Source organism: Colobus angolensis, unplaced genomic scaffold, assembly GCF_000951035.1.
Source record: "Colobus angolensis palliatus isolate OR3802 unplaced genomic scaffold, Cang.pa_1.0 Scaffold233, whole genome shotgun sequence".
NCBI classification, from domain to species: Eukaryota; Metazoa; Chordata; class Mammalia; order Primates; family Cercopithecidae; genus Colobus; species Colobus angolensis.
This window is the reverse complement of record NW_012115522.1, coordinates 2,049,070-2,055,907: the sequence shown is the minus strand read 5'-3', so window position 1 is coordinate 2,055,907 and position 6,838 is coordinate 2,049,070. Positions and strand designations below refer to the sequence as shown.

The 6,838-nt window shown below is 42.4% G+C and overlaps 1 long non-coding RNA gene across 1 annotated transcript; it reads left to right on the top strand.

Moving 5' to 3' along the window:
* The first annotated feature begins 3,495 nt into the window (after positions 1-3,495).
* LOC105513641 lies at positions 3,496-5,637 on the top strand. Its single transcript, XR_001002066.1, has 2 exons — positions 3,496-3,706; positions 5,319-5,637. It is a non-coding gene; the product is annotated as an uncharacterized LOC105513641 (long non-coding RNA).
* The last annotated feature ends 1,201 nt before the right edge of the window (positions 5,638-6,838 follow it).

The following is a 6,838-nucleotide window of genomic DNA, read 5'->3' as shown; positions in this document are numbered from 1 at the left end:
ATTTTACACCCACTGTGATATTAGGAGTAACATCTCCCTAGTGTATTACGAATAATATCACAGTGGGTGTACACCCTATCATATTACTCGTAATATTTTAGGTAGATGTTACTTCTTATATCACAATGGGCGTACACCTTGTGATAATAGTAGTAATATCCTAGAAAGATATTTCTCCTAAATCACAGTGCATGTACACCATGTGTGCACACCGTGTGAAATTACTCAGAATATCCTAGGGAGATATTAATCATAATATCACAGTGGGTGTACACAATGTGTGTACATTCTGTGATATTACTCGTAATATCCTAGGGAGATATTACTCTGTGGGGGTGTGCGTCAACATATTCAAGCTTATGTACATGGCATTTGAAGTCGGGGCATGGAAAAATACTGAGGCACTGTGTTTATGTTATTTGTGCAGAAGAATGTAAGTCCTTGACCCTGAAAACAGGACAAGGAGTGGAGTGTGTAATAAGGAGCACTGAAAACAGCCTCCTGAGTATGCGGTCTGAGGGCTTTTACAAGGCTGCAGGTGTCTCACGACCCGATCTCAGAACGCCATCTAGTGGATACGTGTGGTATAACAAACCCTTTCAATAAATACTTAGCGGACGGATCCTGGGGAGGCACTTTCTCAGAAGAGCTGTCCTCCTCCCCGCTCAGCTAGAATTGTCTGAGAACTCATTCTTGGCGTTCACTGCAAGTGGTGCCCCCAATGTGGTCGCCTTGAAGTTACGCGTGAAGTAGGAAAACTCATCAATTTTCGGGGAATCCCGGTAAGGGACAGCCCTGACTCCCATCAGCAGGACAGTATCCCCGCGTGAACTACCAGGGGTTGGGTTATCATGGGCCAATCAATGACTAAAGAACAGAAAGTATGTTTTAACAGCTACTTAAGGCTATCCAGTGCACTGTAGAGCCTGGAGCTCTGCACAAGCTTATGTTTTTAATTCGGCAGGAGTGCCCTCGGTTTCCTGATCAAGGAACATTAGAATTAGAGTTGTGGGAGCAGGTAGTTTGCTGCCTGAAAAGAGGATATGAGCAAGGTCATTTTACTACTGTTACTATTTTGACCACCTGAGTGCTGGTGCGCTCTGCGTTGTATCCTCTTTATCTGCCGGATTGCGGTGAGTCAGACCGCCCATCTTCTCCACCTGAAAGGAATTCGGGAGATTTAAAGGAGAAGGAAAAACAGGAACCAAAACAACAGGGAGAGACTCCTCCCCCATCTTCATTCCCTTCTATGGGGAATAAGGAAGAGATTTTTGCTAGTGAGGATGAGGACAGACCGGAGCCCTTTCCTTCCCCTATGGAAAAGCCATTGCCCTCCTTTCCTCCACCCTTAAAGGGACCTGCATCGGTTGGCGCCGTTTAGCCAACAGCGCCTCCCACCCCCCTCGAGGAGATTGGAGGACGCCCAAGAGATGGTTCTTGGATAAGACCTCGGTCAGTGAACATCTGTGTGATTGGTGGCCGCGTCCTCGATGCCGACTTCTCGTCGAACTTCCTTATTAGACGGATGCCTCCAAGAGGGACTTCGGAAGGGAGACTGAGGCGCTTTTGGCGCATTCCGTTATTGTTCAAAACAACAGGAGACGGCATGAGAATTTGCCTTTTACTGCCTTTGAAGAGTTAAAGAAAAGCATTCTTGAAAACGGTGTACCTTCACCCTTTACGCAGGGGATGATTGAGGCTTTGGGAAATGGTTATGACTCCATATGATTGGAAAACTTTAGTAAAACTTTCGGTTTCAGCTGCGGAATATACTGTGTGGTGGCGTGAGTACAGTGATTTAGCCATGCAGCAATCCTTACAAAATCTGGATAATAATATCCCAATACAACTTGATATGCTATCGGGAACAGGGCCTTTTGCTTCAGCTCAGGCTCAGGCTTAGGCTCAGGCTCAGGCAGATAGCCGTCTATTTCCTCAATGCTCACAGCTAACAACACAAGCATAAAAAATACCCATAAGACAATCCCAGGGTTCCTTTATGATAGTTAAACAGGGTGCCGCAGAAACATACGTTGAATTTATCATCGTATGTTGATAAATACGTTGCAATAAAAAAACAGGCACCCTATCCTAAAGCTGTCAAACTTCTTATGTTGTAATTGGCTTTTGAAAATGCAAATAAGGATTGTCAGGCAGCAATAACTCCAGTCCGAGCCACTGCCACTGAAATCAGCATGTTTATTAAAGTGTGCCAGGATATAGGCACTACAACCCATCTGGCTCAGACCTTTGCTGCAATGATAACTAGGGCCGCATATTATAATTGTGGCCTAACAGGGCATATGGCCAAAATAACCCTGCTACTCTTTTCCTACTGTTAAACAAGAAACAATTTCATACTCTCCTAGCTTGTGATCTTAATTGGCAAGTAGCAATGACTGATTTTATTGGTAACATCAGCTTTCATTGACCAGCCTCTAAGCTCCTGAACTTTTTACAAACTGTGCCTGTTAAATTCGTATCTATTGTTGTCTCTGAGCCCTTGCTTCACGCCACTTCTGTCTTTACAGATGGTTCAGGAAAAACTGGAAAGGCAACTATAGTGTGGCAAGATGCCATGTAGAACTGGCAGCACAAAATCTAGGAACATTTTAGAACCACTCAACAGGTAGAGTTAGGTGTCCTAATATTGGCCTTATAAACTTTTCTTCACCAAGACATAAATATAGTTAGTGATTCCGCTTATGCGGTGTATAGTATTACTCATTTAGATCATGCACATGTGAAGGGCATTACTAATGAACCCCTACTAGCTTTGCTTCTTGCAGCCCAAGAGCTCCTCTGTGCCCGTCATCACCCTCTTTACATCACACATATTCACTCTCATTCTGGGCTACCTAGTCCCTTATCAGAAGGGAACATTCGAGCTGATGCTGTGGTACAAACACAGATGTGGTTTGCAGATTCTCCCACCTTTTTGCGAGCTCAAGATGGTCATGCTTTGTTTTTTCATCAGAACGCCTGCAGTCTTAAACAACAGTTTCATTTGACACTTGCTCAAGCTCGCGTGATTATTAAAACTTGTCCTGATTGCCAGTGGCATTCTCTTTCCCCCTTTTCCTTAGGGCTTGGTGCCAACCCATGAGGTCTGGTGCCTAATGCTATTTGGCAAATTGATGTTACTCGGTATCCATCATTTGGACGTTTCAAATTTTTCCCAGTTACCGTGGACACTTATACAGGCTTAATACATGCTACCCCCCGGACTGGAGAAAAAAACTGAAGATGCAATTGCTCATGTTTTTGAATCTGTTATGACTTTAGTTCTTCCACAAACTATTAAAACTGATAATAGACCTTGCTATCTTAGTGCTCGATTTGCACATGTATTGCAACTTTGTCACGTACAACACAAAACTGGTATTCCTTATAACTCAACCCGTCAGGCCATTATTAAATTCATCAAACTCTTAAAGTATAACTTAATCAACAAAAAAGGGGGAATATGGGGCTGTCTTCTCGAGAATAGGACCTGTTGTTGGAGAATCGACTGACAATGACGACGATGACTCGGAAGGCACCTGGCATTACCTGGGGACAGCTAAAGAAATTGGACCGACAGGCAACTATCCGGCTTGCCGCCATAGAAGCCCCTGCAACTGCAGAGAATCGATTTCTTTTGTATCTGGTGGTAATTGGGGGAACTTCTGAGAAAGTAAGACAGACATGGATGTTGGGGTGGTTGGTAATTTTTGTCCTTTGCCAAGTGGGATCAGCTCAAGAACATGTTTATTGGAGTCATGTTCTAAATCCCCCTGTTTTTAATTTTATTACATGGTGGGATGCTGACCCGCCTTTGTTATCTAATGATACTTCTTGGACAGGAGGTCAATAGATGTCCCTGTCATACCCCTTAACTGAAAATTTGGGATAGATTAAACTTAATGACTCCTTGATTTTATTGTCTAGTTTTGGTCTTTGTTTTTCCACAATAGCACATGATAACTGTGTTACTCTCGTTCCTCAGGAGTATCTGAACTATCAGCCTAAAAGGAATGGTAAGCTTGCAAACTTGACCTTTATTTCTACCATTACTACTTATCTTACTAAGGTCTCTAAGGAAGCTACACAAGTGCCTGATCTTCCTATATGCCATCCGAGTAGGGACTGGCGATATAAGTTTGAGGCTGTCCAGTGGTCTCCGTGCAGACAACCTGCACCGCATCAAGAGCCTCTGTTTAATAATGGCACCTTACTTGATTGGGGTCCCCATGGTTATCTTATGTCTGCAAATCAGACTATTGGATTTGGGAGTCCCTCCAATAGTTCTATCACCCCGTCAGAGTGTGGGCTTTCAGGACCAATATTACAACTAAAAGGGAAGCAAGCTTTAAGCCCTGCTCATACCCAAATTTGGAGATTAGGACTTCCTTCTTTTTGAATGAGTTCTTTTACAGGGTGAATACATTACTAGCGGTGGCAACTATACCCTCTCTTTGCATAATGTTACTGACGCAGTCCTAATTTGTACTACGCACCCCTATATACTTTTGTTTGGGCAAGGTGTTCCTAACATAAAGCAGAATCAGTCCTTTTATAGTATTGAAGTCTCTTCCAGTAGTTGGTATGCTACTTGCTTGTCTTATCAAAACGTTACACAGTTAAATATAAACCTACGTCATGATCTTAAAATGGCATGCAGAACTGTGGCTGCCTGTAAATTTAACCTGGAGCTGGGAAGGAAATTCCACCCGGCAGCTATTTAGAAAAGCACGGTCTCATATTTGGAAAAAAAGATTTCTGGCCGCTTTAATTGACTTTTTAGTCTCAGCTATTATCATATTAGCAATTGCTGCTTCTGCAGCTGTCTCTCCAACAGAATCTATTCACACAGCCTCAGTGGTGAACCACGTGGTGTATAATGTAACCCGTGAATTTCAAGAACAGGTAAATATTGATAAACCTATTCTGTCTCTCCTGGAGGCTCTTGAAGCCGCCGTTGAATGGCTGGGGGATCAGCAGCAGGCATTCATTACCCATCAAAATTTACATTGTGATTGGCAATATAATTCTATCTGTGTCACACCTCTGCCCTGTAATAGCTCCCAATATGCTTGGGAGACAGTGAAATCACACCTGCAAGGGGCTTATCACGACCATTTTTCTTCTCAAATTTCTACTCTTGAGTGTGAGTTAAAGAAACAACTTGAAGAATGGTCGCAGCAATTACAAGCAAGTACCTTTCAGCAATTACAAGAAGGCTTTGTGGTTAAACCCGACCACTTGGTTGTCTGGGTGATACGTACACATTTGGGTGATGGCTGCTCTACTCATACTTTTTTGCATCTGTTTGCTAGGCGTCTGCAGATGGGTCTGTGCTGCCCCCCGGCGCATCTATGACCAGGGAAGAATGATAGAACCTTACCTTGCATTGGATGACCAGCACGCTCTAAGAATTGAAGAAGGGGGAGTTGTGGTGGGTGCACGTCAACATATAGAAGCTTATGTGCATGGCATTTGAGGTTGGGGCATGGAAAAATACTGAGGCAATGTGTGTATGTTATTTGTGCATAAGAATGTAACTCCTTGACCCTGAAAACAGGACAAGGAGTGGAGTGTGTGATAAGGAACGCTGAAAACAGCCTCCTGAGAATGTGGTTTGAGGGCTTTTACAAGGCCCTAAGTGCTTAAATTAACCGACCTCAAATGGCCATCTAGTGGATGTTTGTGGTTTAACAAGCCCTTTCAATACTTAGGGGACAGATGCTGGAGTGGCACTTTCTCAGAAGAGCTGTTCCCCCCGCCACTCCTGCTCAGCTGGAATTGTCTGAGAACTCATTCTTGGCATTCACTGCAAGCTATAAGCTTTGCATTACTCCTAATTATCATACTGGGTGTACACCATGTGTTTACACGCTGTAATATTACTCGTTATATCCTAGGGAGATATTATGAGTAATATCACAGTGGTTATACACTCTGTGATATTACACGTAATGTCCTAGAAACATATTACTCCAAATATCACAGTGGCTGTACACCCTGCGATATTACTCCTAATGTCCTAGGGAGATATTACTGCTAATGTCAAACTGGGTGGACACCCTGTAATATTACTTCTAATATCCTTGGGAGATATTACTCCTAATATCACAGTGGATGTACACACTGTGATATTACTAATAATATCCAAGATAGATATTATTCCTAATATCACAGTTGGTGTACACCCTGTGATATTGCTGATAGTCTTCTGGGAAGATATTACTCCTAATATCACAGTGACAGTGGATGTACACATTCTGATATTATTCGTAGTATCCTAAGTAGATAATAGTCCTAATATCACAGTGAGTGTACACCCTTTGATATTACTCCTAATAATTACTCCTAATATCGTAGTATCCTGGGGAGACATTACTCCTAATATCATAGTGGGTGTACACCCTGTGATACTATTTGTAGTGTTCTGAAAAGATATTAATCCTAATATCACAGTTGGCGTACACCCTTTGGTATTATTTGTAGTATCCTGGGGAGATATTACTTTTCATACCACAGTAGGTGTTCACCTTGTAATATTATTTGTGGTATCTTGGGGAGATTTTACTCCTAATATCACAAGGGGTGTACACCATGTTTGTACAACTTGTGATATGACTCGTAATATCCTAGGGAGATATTACTTTTAATATCACAGTGGGTGATATTACTCATAATCTACTAGGGAGATGTTACTCGTAGTATCACAGTGTTTTTACATCATGTGTGTACACCCTGTGATATTACTCCTAATATCCTAAGGAGCTATTATTCCTAATGTCATTGTGAGTGTGCATCCTGTAATATTACTCCTAATATCCTAAGGAGCTATTAT